The sequence below is a fragment of the Dermacentor andersoni genome, chromosome 7 (assembly GCF_023375885.2).
Source record: "Dermacentor andersoni chromosome 7, qqDerAnde1_hic_scaffold, whole genome shotgun sequence".
In the NCBI taxonomy this organism is placed as follows: Eukaryota; Metazoa; Arthropoda; class Arachnida; order Ixodida; family Ixodidae; genus Dermacentor; species Dermacentor andersoni.
Genome location: NC_092820.1, coordinates 128,655,571 through 128,674,435, shown reverse-complemented (window position 1 = coordinate 128,674,435; position 18,865 = coordinate 128,655,571).

Genomic DNA, 18,865 nt, shown 5'->3' with positions numbered 1-18,865 from the left:
GACACTCTATAGCGCCGACATGGGACACTGGCTGTGACCGCTGGTATTGTCCCACCACTCGAGATGTGGTGGTCTTAAGTGAACGTCTTTTATGCTAACTGGAGTAGCCAGTAGCTGTGCGCAACTATCAAAGGACGTCTTTATCCCAACTGAAGTAACTAGATTTGTGCCACTAGGAAGGGATGACCCTAAAATTGCAAGAGACCCCACAAATTTCTGCGATGCTGATGGAATTGAGCCCAAGAAATATGGGCATCTCAATGACAGCAACCTGATGCTTTAGCAGACTGCGCCACCAGAAATGCACTGGGTATGTGCCACTTCTCGATGAGCATCTTTTACACCAACGCATTAACGAGCTGCGCCATAAATCCACTGAGCGTGTGCTGCCCTACCATGAAGCTATCGCCAACGTGGGCCGATGAGTGTGTCCCACAAAGTGTGTGGCAAGGGAGGGAGCAATGCCCATCGTTGGTAGGCACCGGTCCTCCTCGCTTCTCGTTTAGAAGGCCACGCGCGAGCTTCTTGACAATGCTACTAGATGGCGCAGCGTATTCAAGATATTCGTCAGACCTTACACTTTTGCAACATAAGGCGAAAACCAGCTCCACATTCGGTAATACAAGCAGCTATACAATAGGGGTCCGACTTCATTGTAAGAAATGCTGGCAATGCCTTAAGTTGTACAGTTGGGGCTAGACTTCTTGCCAGACCTAACGAGCCACTTTGAAAATTAAACGTGTGGCACTAAGGCGACGTCCCCACAAAGGCGCAGCAGCACGCGCTTCATACACAGGGTCGTACTTGCGCAGCCATCCTCGCGAGCCGCAAGAGCGTGGGCGCTCCTTTATCGCTCACGGGCGACAACCGCCGACACCGCCCCGACTGTGACGTCGTTGCCCTGATCCCAAGCGCCAGCTTTGCGGCGCAAGAACACCTGGCGCGAAATCAATAACAAAACTTAAAATTCGACAACCACGTAAAACTGCCTACGTGTGGGAATACGAAAGCAATATACCGTTTGTTGACCTCGGAACGCCACACAGGTGCTCAATTCATACATTCATGACGTGGCGCCATTTCCTCCACACGTCAGGTGCACCGCTAATGACGCACGCAGTAGTCAGCAAGACAGCTGCGACTTGACGGGGTGCAATCAGGCCAACACAAGGCCCACATTTAGTAAGCAAGAACTGTGGAGCAGCCGTGGCTTCAGGGGAGCGTTCCCGTCACGCTCCCCGGACTGTAGGGTTCTGCTTCCACTCAGACCGAAACGTACCAAATTTTCTTTCCGAAGCCATTGCACTCCATTCCATACATGGCAGTCAACGCTGTTGATGCTAGAGAAACTTGTTGCAGTGGCTTCGTTCGCTCTTGGATATAGCTGGATGTTTTTGAACCGCAATTCCGAGCGCTTTTTCTTTTTGTATGGCTGAGTATTGAATGGAAAAATTTTTAATACTGAGAAACAAACACAATGTGGTATACGACGCTAATGCCTTGTTTTAGAACATTTGTATCTTTGTTGTTCTTTTGAGTTTTTTTTTTATTTATAGCCCATCGGGACCGGCATCACGTGCATGCTCGCGCGAACTAACGCTGTTGGCGCGCAGCGAAGCATGGACGGAATGCTCGGAATGACAGCCTTTCTTTGTCAAACTTCTTGCGTAAATTCCAACACGTTCACTGCTCTGTATGGAACGGAGTAAGTTAGTTTGTTGACAGGAACCTCGCTGAGAAATGTGACGTCAATCCGAGCATTTCTTGACGAGTTGTTACTCTCTGCGACGTCCGCCATTTTTCGTCACGCCACAGTTTTAACAACGTTACCGCCCTGGGCATCGCCAAGCGTACCGCCAGCATGGACACCTAAGTATCGCCTTAAATCGAAAGGCCTGCGTGGCACACGCCGTACAGGCACCATGTAAGCTGGAGGAGCTGTTGATGATGATGATAATGGTTGTTGCTTCGGAAATTGGATACTGCTTAGCCTCTCTTGGAGACGGAGTGGTCACAAATAGCCACCTAGCCTGCTGTAGTTAAGCAATCCAGCTTCCAGCAAGTCCTCCCCCCTACCTGCGTGTAGCTTAAGAGGCGGGTACCCCAGCTCAGCGAAATAATAAAATTATCTATCAACCAATTATTCTGGCTTTTTCACCGGAGCCGGCAGTGTTGATGCTGCGACGCGCTTCACAAACGTGTCAGCACCAGTCACAAGTGGGATCCGACGATTATACCCGCTAACCTCCTTTTTTATTTTGACGGCACTCCACACGCACGAAGACTCACGAAGAGAAAATGTCGATCTGAGATTTCTTCAATGGGAGAGACCGCGTCCTTTTCGGCAATCGGTTTGGTTGCCAACTCAAAGCGAAGAATTCCCTGGCCGCACGCGCAAGGACGTCGACTAAGTCCTACGTGTCGTTCATTCTGGACGTTTTGGCCTTTTGTAGCAAGGCCGACGCGACCACGTCGGAGAACGATAAGGTTAGTCACCTACTCAGGGGCATTGCTGACGACACCTACAATTTACTGGTGTTTAACATCGCCACCAGCATCGATTCGATCCTCAGTGCCGCCGTCTCGAGCATGCTGAAAACCGCCGCGTATCCCAACACATCACGCGCCTTCCCAACATAGCACCTACGTCATCTTGTGACGATCCCTTCCCCCAGCCTTTAGGATCTGACAACTTAACCCGCATCATTTGTCGTGAGGTCGAAGCTGCCCAATAGGCGGTCGATTCAGTTTCGTCAACTAATCCTTCTCCGGCGACGATCTTCTTGATACAGGCCGTCGTCCGCCAGAAGTCGTCAAACGTCGGCCTTCACTCCTTTCGTCCCATGTGCTCTGACCCTCTTTATCCACCCACGTTGCCACCCCGCTTTTCTTACTACTATTCCGGACAACGGAACCCGTCCGGATGGCGCACCCTTGACGATAAGCCGATATGTCTTAGCGGTCGATGCATCAGGCATATTGCTCGCCACTGCTGCAGCCGCTGAACTTCTCCAGCATGATATTCTTCTGCCGCCCACCCTCGTCCTTCTAGTTCATCCCTTTCATTCGCTTCATCTATGCCCGACCCATATCTGACCCTTCGACACCTATGACGACACCTTCTCCCTCCCGCTGTCAATCTCGTTCGCCTCCATGACAACGTCTCCTTCTGCGACCTATTCGCAGTACCTCCGACTGGAAAACTAGACAGGGCTGCTTCTGGAGGTGGCGCTGAATTGACGACATTTGCACAATATCTTCGCGTGACTATACCCATGAATCAGAATATTTAGTGGTCTTGTCGACTATGTTCCTGTGTGTGCATTGAATGACACCGGGGCACATGTGTTCATTATGAGTGCTGCTTTTCGCCCTCGGTTCAAGAAAGTTCTAAGGCTTGCCCCGTACTGAGCTATACGAGTCGCCGACGGCGGGATCGTGACTATTGGCATGTGCTCTGCCCGACTCACCATCATAGCGGGAAACATCGCCATTATCTTCCGCGTCATCAAGCATTACCCTGAAGAACCCATTCTTTTTCTTGATTTTCTCGCCATTTATTCTGCTCTCATTGACTGCTCCGTCGGCTCACTTTGCCTTGACTTGCTTTTACTTGCCTACCCTGTGGAGCCGCCTCAAACCCGTTTAAGCTGCATGGATTTTATTCGCGCTCACATAAATATGTGGCACTCGTTAACTTGATTTCTACACCACCTGTACTTGACGGCAATTACATGATCGCACGATTTCCGGGGCTTATGCTTAAACGTGATGTTACCGCTTGGCACACTCTGCTCACAATTACTGGCAAACACGGCTGATTTCCCCTTGTCAATTTCACGCTAACCACCAAGTCGTTTCACAAAGGATCTCATTGGTTGACATTAGCGCTCTTCAGGATGATCAAGGCGAGCCCTTCCCAGTCGAAGATTTTTGCACCTCTGCCCAGACGGCGACGTCATCCCACGGTAGTGCCGTCAATTTTGAAATGGTTTCTTCTGGCCTTACGCATGCTCAATCTCAAGCCCCCTGCAGCGTTTTTGATGGCTATCACAACATATTTTACAGCGAAGCTGTATATGGCTAGCCGATTCGTCCGTCCGTATACCGCCCGCACACCGAAAACGCCATTGGGGCAACTCCATGGGCTTGCGCGAAAAGAAGTGAAGTCGCGGCGGTCGCTCTGAATGTTATCATCTTTCGTCTTGTATAAAGTAGATTATCATTTCCGCGTGATGCTCTCAATCGCGGCGGTCGATCTGAACGTTATCATCTTATCGACCATGTCATGACGCATGACCCTAATGGCCATATAGGAAACGTGGGATGACGGCGCTCCTTCGCTGCCGTTGAAGCGTCGAAAAGCATAGTAAGACACAATAGTGTACCCGCCAGTCATCGATTATAATGTCGACGTAGCGCGCCCTGACGTCAAGTGGATTGTATCTTTCGTGTTTGAACGAAGTGGAATGGAGTGCTACACGACGTCAATATGCCGACCATGAGTCACCGGTCGTGTATAGATTTTACCTTTGCAAGAACTTCTCTAGCATAGCAGTATAACCGATCGCGGTGTGCCACAGCTACCGCAAAGCTAGCGTCACTGTGGTAACACATGAGACAAAATAAAGACGATAAACACTAGGGAGTTATGTGTCTGTGTCTTATCAATATGCCATTAGAGCGATCCTATAGCAATCAATGTATGTCAGTATAGTTGTCAATATAGTCAACACAATACAGCTTTGCTGGTTATACTTCTTCGCAGAGTTGAAGGGCACAATTTTTTTTTTACTTTGGCAACCGACTTTTTGACGAAATCTTCATCATGACCTACCGCATAAATACGGATGATGCGAAACCTATTCACAGATATACATATCGTGTTTCCGGGCTGGAACGAGCAGTTATCAATAGGAAGTAAAACAGATGCTTGAAAAAGACATTATCGAGCCTTCCTGTAGTCCCTGGGCTTATCCCTTCGTTCTTCTCAAAAAGATGAATGGAGGGTGGCGTTTTTGTGTTGATTATCGCCACCAGAACAAGATCACTAATAGTGACGCCCTAGACTGCCTTCATGGTGCCACCTATTTTCATTGTATCGACATATGGTCCGGCCACTGGCAGATTGCCGTCGACGACATTGACCGAGGGAAGACAGCATTTGTTATCCCTTATGATCTTTATCAGTTCATGGGGATGCATTTGGGTCTCAAGGGACGTGCCGGCCCCCTTCGAGTAAATGAAGGACTCCGCTTCAGGTTTTCAAGTTGTCCACCTGTTTGTGCTATTTTGACGATGTCATCGTTTTCTCGCCCATATTCGACGCGGATCTCGATTATCTCTCAGTGATTATTGAAGGTGTTCTCCCGGGCCAGTCTCCTGTTACTCTTCAAACTCTTGCTTTGCTCAGCTCACCATCAAAACACTGTCCTTGGATACCTGGTGGACTCAAGAGGCGCGCTAGCTGACCCGAACAAAATTCTCGCCGTTAAGAACTTTCTTATCCCGAAGTCTACAAGTCACATTCGTAGCTTCGAGGCACTGCGCTCGTATTTCCAGCGCGTGGTGAAGTATCTTGCGACGATTACACGTCCTCTTACAGAGCAATTGAAGAAATACCTTCCGTTTTCTCGTTGTCCTGATCATGCCGCGTATTTTTCTCATCTGACTAGTCTCCTTACCAGGCCTCCAATCTTGACCGACTTTGACCCATCTGCCTCAACGAAGGTTCGAAATGGTACCAGTTGTCACGGCCTAGGAGCGGTGTTAATCCTTCGCCAGCATGGACATGATCATGTTGTATCTTAGGCCTGCCGACTTCTATCACCCGCCGAGCGAAACTATTCAATTATTATTCGAGACCTGACAAAGAGCAAGGAAGGGCACTCCACATGTAAGCAGCAAGGAAATACTAACGTGCGACGTCTGGCAATATGAACGTCCTTCACGTCAGCAACTCGCCGCACCAAGCTCTCTAATTAACAGTGGAAGAAGTTCGGCTACGCATAAAAATCCGAACACTTACCTATACCTGGAACGACGGCGAGCCATGTGGCCAACCAGATATGCCAGCCAATGTCCCTGGTGTGGGGGGAGGCCATCCTTGCGCTATGTAAAATGGGCGTGCCAATCACGGCACCAATATTCAAATTCACACTGATTAGCGCATAACCCTTTTAGGGAGCCTTGGGCAGCCTTCCCAGCCCTTTATTGGTCTGGAGACACAATCGAGCTTCCTTGACCAGGCTTGGCGTGTGGCGCAGGTCTAGGGTCCTGGACTGAGGACCCACCCTCCGACCCTATAACTGCATTTTTTCCTGAATGAAGATCTTCCTGTCTCATTCTCTGTCTCCATCACTCGCATTTCCTCTAGAAAGATTATTCACTTGATGGACTCAGATTATAGCTGCCCCTCAAGTACTAAACCAAAACTCAATGAAGTCGCAAGTACCTGACGCAAGGGGCCCTGAGCACAATTTTCAAAAGGCTTAAAAACGCCTTGAAACGAGCACGGTACCTCCCACGAGCATATTCACGGAATACGTTTTCAAAAACACATGCAACAAGCACCGGCAGTCCTAGTGGAATATTTGCTTTTTCCCATTCGCCCTCAGCGTCCTCTGTTACGAAAGCGCGTGGCTGCTGGTAGAGTCAAGCCCGGCCTACAGCGCTTCAGTCTTACAGAATACTAGCCTTTTTTAGCTTCACTAAATTGACCACGATATGGTAACTGTTTCGCAAACAGCACCGCCGGACTTCACCAGAAGGCGCGACAAACTGTGTCACTGCAGAAAAGTAAAAATAATGGTTGTGAAATAACATCTTTCAGTATTCTATTTCACAATCAGTATCAATTGTTTTTTTCAATATTACCCAAACCGCGAAGTAAAGGAGCAGCGCAATGTAATCGTTCTCGCCATTACCCCCACCGAGTCTCAAGGGATTCCCACGGACGGTTCGGGGGATGAATGGGGGTTGAGGCTAAAGCCTTCTCCCCCGTCATTTCTCAACAGGTGGAAATAAAAGGTATTTCTCGCTCTCTCTGGTTGTTAAATGAGGCTTCTTCTTCATTGTGCTCAAAATTCCATAACGTGTCTTCAATGGAATGTATTGAAACAAATCATTGTACCGTGCTCAGTGACTTGTGCACATGCTCAATGAAGTTCCCATGTTGTACCACTATTTCTAGAATATCCTATTGACGTAGTCACACACACGTGGAGAACCAACAAATAGTGAAATATTTTAAAGTTACCTACATGACAAGAGAACGGATTTGAAGTTGTACGCTCGGATATAGAACCTATGTATTCTAAATTCACAACCTCTCGCGGATGTGGGCGTGTAAACTTGTAATAAATCTAGGAATATGAGCACGAAAGCTGTCGCTCGGTTTAGTGGTAGGGCAAAGACTGGAGCACCTACATGTGTTTACCTTTGGCAAATTGCCGAAAACATGTTAGAACAAATGAAAAAGAAACAAAAACTTTATTAGAGTTACACAAAGAAAAAAGTCCGACAAATCACCTCTCTCTCCACGCCCATTGGCGTTTCTCAAATACCGAGAATTGTCTACTGATGCGTAAACATTGTTTAGCTCGGCCGTGGCTTCGTTCTTGCGTAGTTTTGTTTACTTGCTTTTCCTACCTGATGAGCGTCCATCCACAGACTTGCTGGTGGCAAAGAATGCTTATGCTTTGGTAGTGAATTGTCCGATTTTCTCGCCGCATTCAGCCTCTTTAGTGCAGTCGTATTAATTGAGCGAGAACCCCAAGAACGAGCGGACCTCAACGGATCAAAACGGTCGCAAGGGAACACCGGCTGCCATAGCACGTGAGGCATTCCGTGAGGGGAGAGTGCATCGTCGCGTGGATCATGCTATGGGCCATGTCATGCTAATGAGCTCGCCAAAGAATACGGACGCATTAAAAATGACAGTAATAGATTTACTGGTCAAAGCAAAACTATAAACAAGAAATGCATCCAGAAGTGATAACGCAGATGGCTGCCATGACGTTGAAACGCTGTTTCTTAGAAAATGGAATATTTGTGCGCTAGCAGTGACGCACAATAAGTGCTTTATATGCGCTGTCCAAAGCTCGGGAACAACGCAGTCGCGTTTTGGAGTACACCAATGGCTCACTATATCATAATTTCAGTAGCGTTTGTGCTGAGTCTCATCGGTCTGTCTATGGGAGGCAGCAGTGATAGCACGCCGAGTACGACAACGGTAAGGCCACCCCAAATTGAGGAACCCGAGAATGCATGTGAAGAATAAGCAACATGTTCGAAATCATTGCATCTTTTATTATACTTAGTGTCAATGTGCATATTCCTAGTAGCAATTACATTTATAATAGGACTGACTAACATCGGTTACCCCAGACCTTCCATTTAATTTGTGAATACGTGGCTAGTATCTCTTGCTTCTTTTCTGGCTACCTCCGTGAGTGATAGAAAAGGTTTATCTACATTGCATACTATATGCCGATTGCCTTCAGCAGTAATTATCAAACATTGATCTTGATGGCTTCGAGATACCCAGAATATGCTAATTCGTTCACTAATGTCACTGCTTCACTCTTTGTTCTAAATATTACCACAAGCGCCTGAACTATTTTATTCACATGTGGGTAATCTGCGGCATTTTGAAATGACCCCATCGATGTATAGGTGAAGACGAACTTAAGGTACTACTTACAAGTCATCATATGTCTGTAGAGAAACATGGCAATCTCGGTGGAAATTATATGTATTCCCATATAAATGTAAATACGGACGCGTATTTTGCTGACCTTTGATAAAGGACTATTTAGCCTACTCGATTTAAAAACACACGAGAAGCGCCAATGTACGCAAGGAATCTACACTGTTATTATTCATGTTATTTGGATGGATAGGTATTGGAAAATTTATTACACCTAAAAGTAGGTTTTCTGCTCCTGAGTTGACCATCCCTAACATGCCATCCTTAACAGAACGCATTCGGTGACCATAAAAGCAGGGAATGTTAAAAGTGCGCCGAGGATCTTAACGTATAAACAGAACGTTTGTTTATATCTTGTACGAATCATTCCTAGGTACAATCACATGTACGCAAAAGACACATACAAAATTATTTCGCGCTACCAATACTTTGTGATGCTTTAAATAGACAAGGTCATACAGCATTTTGTTTAATAGGCCATCAGCTAAAACGCTAATAACGAAGTAACAATTTTACTTATATACCTCGGGAACGGAGTCTTACTATTGCACATCTTGTCAATTATGCCATCAACGCCTTGGAAACGTTTGTGTTATTTTAAAAAAAACTTCAGCGGAACTGTGCAAATATGTGTGGCCGCTGTGTGGCTTTAATGAAGCAAAACACATCTCTATGTATATTTGTAGAGGAAATTTAGTCGGCCATTCAGCTATGCAAACATTTGGTTTTTATAACTTCAAGCATGAGAATTCTGAGCAGACTACACCACTCTGGTACACTGAGTGTAAGTCATTAGTCAGACTACCGTAACTTGGAAGGGCGAATATGTTTTGTTATGGCACCCGCGGCGCCCAATATCTGTGGCACAAAGAAAACCGATGCCATATCTGCCCTGAAGGTACACCCGTGAGCAAAAGCATACGGACCCTAGGGTCGCCGAAAAAAGAGAATTTCTCCGTAATTAACAAGCATGAACCGAAACTGATGGGTGCATCATAAAATTCGTAGTGGCAAGTTTTGACTGCAGTTTTTACTATCAGGTTCCATTAAATGAGGGAGCAGAAATGAGTTTTATTGCGTCATCCTTGAACCGTATACTTTCGCTCATGAACGTACATCACCGATGAGCATAATAAAAGCGAAGTGTCAAAGCCGACCTCAGCAAAACTGCGAGGAAGTAACAATTTTTACCTATCCGCATAAACTTCTGCGACGTTTTGGACAGTGAATTCGCGCAATATAGTGTGCCGGTGAAGAAGCCGGCAAAACTGTGATAACGAAACTAGGGTTTCATTGGGCGAATTTGTACCCTTAAAAGCAGGCTACACTCAAAGAACAACGATAGCGGCGAACACAATCGGCGATCGTCGCAAATGTGATCAGGGGGGTCAAGCTAGTCGGATTTTAAACAGAAGTAGTCGAACGTTCCAGTGTAATCGCTGTGACCCGCGTGTCTTCCACAAAGTTCTACACTATTCGCGCCAAGCATACATATGATTATATTAAACAAGGTTTAGTGAAAGACAACAGGTGGAACCATCTATAACATTCCAGAAACTTCCGATACATGCAGGTGCGTCCTGCGCTCTGCGATAACATTTGTTAGGCGGTAAAATGTGGTCGCCCGATAAACAACTACACGTGTCAATATGTAATGTTTTCACCAGTGCATAATCTAAGCAAAACATTTATTACCACCTTATGGATAACCTTATTAGTAGTGCCAGAGCGTAAGGCTGCTAGGTAAAAAAAAAAATTAATTCAGGTGTTTGACCGTTCCGTATTTTCCGAAGTATGTCCACCCTAATAGGGATGTCATTAAGAGTGAAAAGTACTGCTCTAGATACATGAACTCGTGATCCAGGTGAATTATCGAATTAGCAATGTGGGAGTTCTGACAAATCAGTAATGTAATTTAATATGATAAGAGTGCATATGTTTGTTTGGACATGCCTGGCAGCGTAAATATAAAATACATTTCTTGTCGAAGCTACTGCGACCTCATCCACTGATTGCAGTAATGAAGAAAATTTGAAAAAATCTAAGCTCCTTTTTTAAAGAAAGATGTTTGAACGCGAAGCTCTCCCCCAATAGAAACTGAATCAAAGTCCAAAGCCAACGACGACGCAACGAACCCAAGAAATGCCGAGCGACCCGAAGCTATGCATGTGTGATTTGGTTGCTTGTTTAGGACTCTATATATTGAACATTGAAGTTGAAGGAAGACACATTTAGTTAAGTTTCATAGCCTTCTTATGCACTCCATGCAGCCGTTGAATACACGCACACGCTCACATTTTCGCGGACGACTCTACACTTGCACAGTAATGCCTTGTGATCGCTGCTGTATACGGTCCGAGACGTGAAGCGCGTAAAGCAATGGAGATATGCACACTTCGTCTAGGTAACATGGCGCTCAATCGTCTTTAAGAAAACGACTTTGATTTCTTTTTTCCAGATACTGAGACGAGCCCGTGTTCGCGCGCATTTGCTGTCTCCCATAAGCAGGCAAACTTAGTTAATCGCGACAGGGGTGGTGTCATGCTTAGCAGACGCAACTTGGGCTTACAGTGAACTTGTGCGCATGCGCCACTTTTGCTGCGCTCGTCACATTGCGCCGTTATCAAGCACTGACCGGCCGGCCAGTCGACGCCGGCGTGGCACAGCGAATGTAAACTGTAGCGTTCTATACAGATGTGTGTGTTGCCTTTCCTGCAGTGTCAATTTCGGCGCTTACGGAGAAATGCCGAAGACTATAGCAAGCTTCGCTTTAAAAACTAGGGATTGGTATCCCCGGCAACTTTTCACCAGCAGGCTACAAAGCAGCACATGCCGCGACTTTACCACTGAAAGAGTGCCGCACCAGCTCGACCGTTTTTCTATCCAAAATGTTGGGGCTTTGCTTTGTGTAAATACTTTAATACTTTGGAAATAAGAGATCGAGGCTTCAAGCTAAAACAATCAATTCCTCAACGAATTGCTAGACTGCGTTAGAAACCTCCGCATACTCCCGGCACTTTCCAGAAGCCAAGTGTACATCTATCTGTGTTGGTATCCGTTTCCCGCCAATTTGGGTCACTGGATTTTTCGTGATTAAGTTGCTACTACATCGGGCTGCTGGTCCGAGGGAAGGGAATTCGAAACCAACTGACCGAGATGTACAGTTGTGAACAATTGTGGAAAATGGGTACGTACGTGCCGTTGTTCAACGAACCTCTTTACTGCCGACATGAGTCACTGCAGATGCGGGACAGGGCAGGTAGCGCTGTCGGAAGCAACACTTAAACGCCGACTTGGAGCACTGGCTATGTGCCACCACTTGGTCGGTGGTGGTCTTCAGTGAGCCTCTTTCATGCTAACTGGCGTCGCCGGACATGCGCCAATGAGTGTGCGCAACTCTCAACGGGCGTCTGTATGCCAACTTGGGTAACTAGATGTATGCCACTCCATTTTCTAGTTAGTCCGGGCGTGAACAGAAGCAGAAGCGAGAGAGCTACCTCCTACACTATAGCTTGTATTTCTGCTCGCCTATGTGTTTAGAAATGATTTGATTTCTTGCCTAATTTTATTATATATACGAAGAAGAAGAAGAAGTATTTTAATGACTGGAAAATGTAGAGAGGTCGGCCGGATAATGGCGCATCTGGCCTGCTACTCTACGTAAGGGAAGGGGAAGAGGGGAAAAAAAGGGTCACAATGGGGGATGATAATGGGAGGAACGAGGTGAAGGACACATTACACAACTGGTATCACAGGCGTGAGTCCAGGCCCGTGTCACCTAGGAAACGTGAAAGAGCACACATTGTCTCTGCCGTATGCCAACTCTGTGGCCATGCACCTAGCAAGAGGTCCTCCGAAAGTGGTCCATTCTGTATATGTCTCAAGGTATCTGCCATTGTCAGTCTTTCGCGCGCATACTCAGGGCACACCACGAGCACATGTTCTATAGTCTCTACAGCGCCACACACTGCACAGTCCGGGGAGTCTGTCCGTCCAATGCAATATTTGCAATATATGCAATGTGCAAATATTTGCGCGTGAAGGCGACGCCTAATCGCAGTCTGTGTATCAGGCATGTATGAGGGCGTGGAATTCCACACAGAATAGGAAATTTCATATCGGGATCCAGCCTTTTAAGGCGGACGTGAAGAGCGTCTGGCTGGGCCCAGTATCTTCTCTTCGCCCTCCTCATTAATTCCGACAGGAGGCATGTGATGTCCGGTCTGGAGAATGGCACTACACTTCGCAGGCCATTGCTGAGGGCGCTCCTTCCTGCAGCATCGGCCATCTCATTACCGTTGAGCCCACAGTGTCCCGGGATCCATTGGAACACTATGCGGTGGTGTTTTTCTTGAGCGCATGAAAGTAGCTCGATGATCTGCAGTGCCAGAACCTGATATGCGGCGTGGCGCAGGAAGCATCCCAAAATTTCCAGCGAGGGTTTTGAGTCCGTGAAAATGCAGCACTCTTGAGGTCTTTCCCCGCTGATGTGGCGAATTGCTGCCCGAATAGCCACAAGCTCTGCAGCGGTTGATGTAGAATTATGGTCTAGTATGAAACCTCGAGTTATCTGTTGGGCTGGTATCACCACAGCTGCTGTTGATGCCTTTGGTGACGCGGAGCCGTCTGTGTAAACATGAACATATGTCTGGTATTCTGACAAGATGTACGCGAGAGCAAGTTGTTGTAGTCCACTGACAGGAACCACTGATTTCTTTAGTATGCCGGGGACATGTACGCATACGGAAGGTTGAACCATCACCCATGGTGGTTTGACGGGGTGATATGGAAGGGCATAGCCTGATGTTATGTGGGGTAGATGGCAGCGGAGTGCTCTTGTGAAACTGCTGTCCGGCCGCTCATGTAGAACCGACGTCAATGGATGGCAATGGTGTCGTGTCAGTAAGAGTAAATACACACGAATTGGTTCGTGGAACAGGTATATCGATAATGGGCATACCTGGGCTTCCTCAATTGTGCCTTTGTTGGAGGCACGCCGTGGCAACCCGAGGCATATTTCCGAAGAGCAGCAGGATACTTATGGCACAGTGTGATTGGAAGGATATGAAAGGCCTGAAATAAACGGTCACCCATGAAAGGATTTGCTGAAGAAGCGCGCAAAGCTCTTTTTTTGTAATGAAAATAACCTGGCTGAATCAGTTTTGTTCCATGTGCGCTAGATTAAATTGAAGTATACCAGTTGCGAATGGATTAGAGCAAAAGACAACTGCTTTTCTAATCTGCATCGGCGACAAGTGCCTGATGCAATGAATTACACCAATAAATCGAGCTATATCTAAGGGGCCGCAAATTATGTGGGTACCCCAACCTAACTCACTATGTGAAAATGCACCTAAGAATTTTGTATAAGAGTTTAGGACATGCGGTATACGGACGCGGCCATGCGCAAAGACATGGCATAGACGCCCACCCCGTCTGCGTCGTGGACTACGCCCTCCGTGAGATTGTCGCTGCAACGCACGGCACATTGACGCTACATGAGGTGAAGTGGCGGCCATAGCCATAGCAATGATGCCGGGCCCCCTAAAAACGCACGCCACGATAGGCCCGGACTCGCGCGAAGCTTGCGGCAACTGCTCTGCTGGTAACTACGCTGCCAGTAGAACGGCGATCTTTGTATTTAAGAGCTCTGTGCTCCCTCAAACAGCCACAATTGTATGGACACCCGGGCACGACTCTGTCGCTGGCAACATGAGGGCCAACTCCTCGGCTCGAGCTCGCAATGAGCGACCCTCGCAGCAAGACAACCGTAACAGGGAAAGTGAGCAACCGATTCCAAAACAATTTCGCGCCACAGTACAAAACTACAAACTACACCGCAGGAAGTATCCCCCGCGGCTCAAATTTCTCGCGTGCGCCAGAGCAGTTTCATGGAGGTAGCCACAGACAAACACCTCTCCGCACGGCACAGTATATCACTCCGCGTACCCCCGCAATACCCGCTACAATGCCCAGATTGCCATGCTCCGGCCATGCTCAAGCACGTCACTCGGGCGTGCCAGCTCATGAGCGCCAAATCCACAATCCCACACTCCATCACACAACAGCGGGAACGCTCTCTGCCAAGCGCCAACTCCTGGGACCAGATCGATGCTGTCGAGAGAGAGGGCCGGGCAGCCACTGCTCAAGGGGACCTGCACTCAGGACTCCACCCACGCTCAGGGATCGTCGAAGGACCCTGCCGTTTCCCTTTTATTTAACAAATGTTTTCTCTCGCTCTCTTTTACCCATTTTCCTCAAATAATGTTGCCTAATATGCGGCTCTTAGATTTGAAGACATTGAAGCCTACTTAAGAACAATATTTCGCGATCTTTGAAGGTTGGGGACAGTGCATAGAGATAGTCAAGCTAATTTCTGTGAATATTAAGAAATCGCATTTTTTTTGCAGCCAAGAATGCAGATAGGATAAATCACTTAGTAAAAGTGGCACTTCCGTCGCAACATTAAATTATTCCTGCAACATACACTGGAATAAAATATCACGTAGCCTAATAATAAACCTGCATACACCGCACCATTCTTTTTTGCGCAAGTTAGAAAACCACTTATTGGACAATACCTATAAACGTGGAACTTCAGAAGCGTACGCATTTGGGCTGGTTGGTTCATGATCACGAGCAATAAGAACAGCGCTAAAGGACAGGACGAGGGAATGTTGTCTGTGTCCCTTCACTCATGCTGTCGTTTAGCGCTGTTTTTATTGCTCGTGCAACTTCAATTCATTTTACGGGAATCTAAATGAGTGAGTTGGAGGGCGGGGGCCTACTCGATAGTACGTACTGTAGATGCAAAAACATTAAAAAGGCAGTACTACTGGAATTTTCTTGTTCTAGGTATGTCGAGCCAACAAACAACGACAAAAGATAATCTGAGGGGAGGTGCAAATGATGTAACCAACTTTTGGGTATACGTGCTTTACAGAAGTGTACTTCAATTCATGTAATCTATTGAGAAATTGGCGGAAAATAAACGTTTTTCGCAAATATAGGCACTAAATGTCCTCTAAAAGGTTTGGTGGGGGAAGTTTTCATTTTCTAAGTCTTGTCCTTTCTCATTTTTTTTACTCCAGAAAAAACCGCGACCAGAGCTCCTTGATATCAAGCTGGTAAGTCAATGGCAAGCAACACATTTGGAGTTGTCAGTTGATAAGTAAAGACAAAGTTGGGATGATTTTGCAATATGTTCTCGCTTACAATCCAATGATAGACAACCTGGAAGTCAATAGAAAGCAGCAAATATTTTATGAACTACAACTAATGCCGTACAATTAAATTTCCTTAATTCGTTCAATCACGCGTGTTTTTGGCGTTCTTTCCTCCAAATACCATCTGTCAAGCCCGCATCGTAACATGTACTGCTGCCATACATCTGGAGGCGCTGTGATATTGGGCACATGTGAAATTCCATTATGTGCTCTCATAACTGCATATAAGGTGTTTATTAACTGATATTATTATCCCTTCACTCTATATGAACATTCTGATGGGTGAAGTAGAAAATTTGGTACCACAGAAATGCAGCTGGATGAAGCATTGTAATTCCTTCATAGCATGTCTGCGATGAAATTTTTACAGCTTTAAATCGCAAAGGCAGTCTTCAAATTATGATGAAAATCAGCGTTGTGGCTTCCTTTCCCGTTAGTGAGCCATCTTGTTCGAGTGCGTATGTTGTCCAGAACATTACCTACAGTCACGATGAAAGTAATGTCGTGTTGATAAAAAGCCTTCGAGTCACAATTTATAGTATTGAGAAGCTTCAGGGCTTGCCTTGCCGACCTATGATAAATAGAACACTAGCAATTTTATATTTGATGGACACAATGTTAGGAAGCATGGGTAAATTATAACGCCGTTTATTTACGTGTGTGTTAATAAAGCTTTCGACATGCTTCCCACAAATTGTAAGGCCACTAAATAACGCAAATACATGAACTGTTGCATGAAAGACTGCTATTTTCGAATAATTCCGCGTAGCACGTCATCATTAAAACGCCTCTAAAAAGAACAGCCGTGTTAATGTAGTGTTCTAACACACATAATATGCTTTCGTCGTTGCATAGTGGCGAATAGGAGCCAACTACGGGGCTTTGCTCTAAGTCTTCTGTTCAATGAAGGTTGATAAATATTGCATTATCAAAACTGCATTAAGATTAAAACGTGCATGCAAGCTTGCTTATCTAATATTTTGAAGGCGCAGAGGCATGAATAGGCAAGTTCGTAGAATACACAGTGTTCTCGATTCCAGGTATTTAGGATCCCCTGCTATGACACGCTTTGATAACTTTATACTGCTTGCTCATTATGATTACCACACTCAGAGCAACTCTTCGCTTGTCTAGGAGGGCAGCAGGGTAAGGCGACTTTCTGCCTAACATAAGATAGCAAAGCCACCTCGCGTTCCTTTTCTGACATGCGTTGCGTTGTTAATAAATATTTCCTTTAGGGGGAAATCATTACGATGTGCTGGGATAAAATGTATTGCAATGATGGTTTCTATTCATCAACAGCTATGAAAATGGAAGCAACATATGCTTTCTTGGCCACTGTTAGAGACACTGTTTTTAGCCGACATTTTAGTTACTTGTTAGCGCGTGCGCATGGCTTCCTAAATGGGTCAATTTGTAGGCTATTCCCGCCATCTTTAGTAGTTCGGCGGGATAAGGCGCACAATACAATAAGGTTCGCTTTTCTGTCGTATACTAATTTAAATGCACATATGTGTAAAATTATGTAGCAAAAAAAGGCCTGGAAAATGTAGGGTAAATTGTGTTTACATTTTTGGGGGGTTTGCACCATGTGCCGCTTAAATCGAATAACGATATCAAGGGGGCTCTATGGAAGTGAGTTTTATTTGGTCCTTTGGAACATCGTATCATCTACGCCTTCTTTTGTTTACAGTTGTACGAGCAGCACATAACGGTATTTACTTTAGAAACTACCTCTACTGATACGGAAGAAAGGTGTTATTTTGACTCCGGGACAGAAATTAAAGAAGGCAATTGTACCTTTCAGAGAGGGTAAGCCTTTTTCACATTGCAAAGTTATCTTTTGGGTATGAACAAATCACGTTTTTCTTATTTCAGGCAGAAATACAACTGCAATGCTACGTTTATCCGCGACGGAGTAAATAAAACATTTAACGCAATGAATGTCACTTGCAAAGGTACGTGGTAGGTGGCAAATATTATTATTGCATGCCAACAAACGTTGTATATGAATAGGAGAGAAAATAATAATTTTAATTATATAACCATCGTAACTAAAAATGCACATGGCGTCGCTAAGGTTGCAAAAGGAGGTTGCATGTTCTAATTCATGTAGACACTATGGGGACCTATAATGCACCTTGCATGTTCGCATTACATTCTAGTGAAAGCACATCATTTGAATAATTGCGGGACTAAGAAAATAAGCCTGAAATCTCTTGTGCTAATTACAGTTTAGAAAGACGGCGTCGTGCACATGAAGCGTATAATGCACAACCTGTAACTGTTTATACGTAATTGCTGAACACAGGACACCCCTGTGATAAACTTCTACTAAAATGTTTACGTTTGTGATGATATGCCATCGTTGTGTATATTGATTGCTATTTGTCGCGATACGTTACGCATCTTCCGATATTATTAAAATATGTTACCTACTACTGAGCTACACTAAGCAGTTTCGAATCGGTGTACTAAAAGCACTATGAAATATTAAAACTGAAACATTTAAAATACGCATAAGCACAGTGCTTAATGAAAGCAAAAATGTTCAATTTGAATGCCTCTGATGCGTAAACTATGTTACATAAGGGACCTACATTTAAATATTTTAAAGAAAGGTTTCAAAGCTTTGCTTTTCATATATGCGGATCTAATTAAGCAACAAAACAGAGTGATATTCAGCTGTTAGCTTTCGAGAAATCGTAAACACCTACAGAAGGAGTATTTGCTGTGTTTTACAAGTTTGCACCCATTTTACTATTTTTTAATAGTGGCTGTGAGTAGAAAAATCAAAGGTTGCGGTGGCTCCTCCTTGAAGTCGACAAACAATGCCTGCCTATTGTGCAGATCGATGCCTTAGAATAATTATTCTGTATTTGGGATCAGTGGTCAACTTTGGTATGCATTAGACATACCCGGGCTTATT